The sequence below is a fragment of the Mastomys coucha genome, unplaced genomic scaffold (genome assembly GCF_008632895.1).
Source record: "Mastomys coucha isolate ucsf_1 unplaced genomic scaffold, UCSF_Mcou_1 pScaffold20, whole genome shotgun sequence".
Classification (NCBI taxonomy): Eukaryota; Metazoa; Chordata; class Mammalia; order Rodentia; family Muridae; genus Mastomys; species Mastomys coucha.
Genome location: NW_022196903.1, coordinates 75,251,152 through 75,254,127, shown reverse-complemented (window position 1 = coordinate 75,254,127; position 2,976 = coordinate 75,251,152).

The window sequence follows — 2,976 nt, the reverse complement described above, 5'->3', positions numbered from 1 at the left end:
TCTCTCTCCCTCTCTCTCCCTCTCTCTCTCTCTCTCTCTCTCTCTCTCTCTCTCTCTCTGTTTATGTATGTATGTAAAAATCTGTTCTCTTCCCATAAAGGTCTCTGCTATACTTAAGGCTGAAGCATGGCTGTTTGGTAAACAGCTTCTATCTTTGGTTCCAGATTAAACAGTTCATAGTGTTTCATGGTCTTCTTAATGGTGATCCTATTTTGACTGGAAATTTCCCAGAATACAAGAGATTTAAATGCTTGTCATGGGTGACCCATGCCACTCTGACATTTGTTCTGGTCTATTCTCTCTTTCTCTCTCTGTGCACACATATACATACACATACATGCAATACGATGAAGGGAAATCAGAGTAAGGACTCAAGGCGGGAACCTAGTGGCAGGAACTGAAGTGGAGGACACTGAAGAATGTTGCATACTGCCTTGCTCTTGTGGCTTCCTCATCTGTTGGTCCTATACAGGACTACCTGTCTAGGAGTAGCACACCTATATCAATCATTAATCAAGAACTTTCCCCACAGACTTTGGCTGGAGTGCAATCTGATCTGGGCCCTCCTTCAGTCAAGGTTCCCTCTTGCCAGGAGACTAGTTTGTGTTAAGTTAAAAAAGAACTAACCAGCATACTGGCAGCCAGATGTAATCATTTTGGGACTAAACTCACTTTACTGTGAGTTCAGAAAGTCCTTTCTTCTGAAACACTCTGGATATAGACTGGCAGGAGACTTTGGGGGAGGGGTCACTGCCTGAAGCCAAATTGTTTAAAACTGACATGACTATTTTTTCTTGTGCACTCTTTCTTCTTTCTTTCTCTTTATTTTTTGGGAGTGACAGAATCATAATTATTTTTTTGGTATAGTTTGCTGTTCTTTTAGACCTAGATTGAATTAGTTTCTGTTACATAGGACTAAGAATGTATAATAATAATATATATATATTATAACAATATAAATATATATAATATTTACCCTGGCCTAATTTTTTACCTACCAAACAGCTTTTCTTTTCATTTTATATGTATCTATCTAGTATATGTGTGTGTGTGAGTATGAGTGTGTGTGTGTGTGTGTGTGTGTGTGTGTGTGTAGGTCGCAGTATAACTTGTAAGAGCCAATTCTCTTCGACCACTATGGTGTCCCAGGGATCAAACTCAGTTTGTAAGGCTTGGCAGCAGGTTTCTTTACTGGGGAAGTGGCCTTGTTTTCTCTCACAGCTTTGTATAGAGACATCAAGGTACTCTATTTTCCAAGCTGAGTTTGTGCAGGCAGTGATAACCACTGAGCAACCTCCCAGCCCACATAACTTTTTAAATACCAATTTGGAAGTTGCTATACCCAGAGGATTACATTCCACATCCAGAATCGAAATGCATTTTGTTTTATAAATATAGTGACTGGATTTGCTGTATTTAGCAGAAAATTCATTGCTTACACTTCCAAGCCGAAACCCGTTGGAGGCGTTTTGTATATACAGGGCTGTGAATTATGATTTCCCCCTTTACAAGATATTTGCAAGTCAAAAAGGCAAAAATCATTGCCTTCTTCTTCCCCTTCTTGTGTGTGTGTGGTGGGGGAGGATGAGGGGGGGCTCCGTGAAGCACACCTTTTGTCAAGGCAGACCCTTGTGCTCAAGCGACTTCCTGCAGATCCCCCAAATTAAGTGTCAGATGCCCACGGATATCTGAAGAAGATAGAGCCAGGCTGAACATCAATGAGGAGTAAAGCAGGAAATGTGCTCATGGTTAGACCACATCTTGTACATCATCTCACCCTATATCACTTTGAGAATAGCTGCCCACAAGGTGGTCAAGTGAGACCTGGCATCCTGATATATTTTCCAGGATGATTGCAGACTCCTGAAAACAATAATTTGTTCCTTATTGCTGAATGCTTAGGAAATAAAATTGCTCATCCTAAAAAAAAAAAAAAAAAAAAAAAAAAAAGCCTTTTTAAGACTTTGTCATTTTTGCCTTGTGTGTTCAGCGATTTTTACCCCTATCTTTCAGCTCTTAGACTCTAGCTGAGCTAATGCTGTAATTCCTTGGCACTTTTCTCATGTAGCTGCTGACAGGGTGAACTTTTCCTTAGGCCTGTGGTGTCAGGTGGGTTGTAACTGCTTTCAAGTTTTATTCATTAAAATAAGCAAAGTGGTACTACTTCCACATCTCCCGTGGCTTCCGTTGATTCTCTGAGGTGATCCAACCCGATCTCATCAAAATTAATGGCTTATGGTCATTCACACTATTACTGTTAATGGGGGAGAGTAGGCATTATCCAACACAGAAATGGTGCTTACTGGGGACTTAGAGCTCAGCACAGTCTGGGAGCACAGTCGACCCAAGACTCTGACCACACTAAATAGAAGGAAGCCAGAGGACCTGGCAAAGATCATTTATCAAGCCAGTATTGCAGGCACAGGCACTGGCTGCAAATTTGCTATTGTTGCTTAAGCAGGCTACAGTAGGGGAGAACAAAGGCTTATATGAATGTGCTTGAGTTAATGAGGCAAAAGCCAGTCTGTACACTCTGATGATAAGATAGATATGTTCTCTTCTAATCTGGATCCTGGCAAGGCTGGCCACCCAGTTATCCCAACCAGTAACACTCTCTCCTGTCTGTTGTCTACCTCCAGGAGGGCAGAGAGGCCAACCATTTAGACCTAACTTTTCTTGCATCTCCATCAGTTTCTCCTTGCTTGTAAGGCCTCAAAGCTTTGTTATGGTGGCTGCTATGGCTTTGGGATAGATTGGGGCAGGTTAAGGAAGCTACTGTGGATTATAGGAACAATGTGGCAGTAGTTTTGGGCTAAAGGAGTTAGAATGAAGTGAAATGAGTGTTTTAAAAAGTTGTTTGAAGGTCAATGATCTGGGCATGGTGGCTGATGGAGAGAGATAATAGACGACTCTTGACTGTATTTTTGGCTTAGCAGATGAGTAGATGTTCAGTGTGTGTGTGTGTGTGTGTGTGTG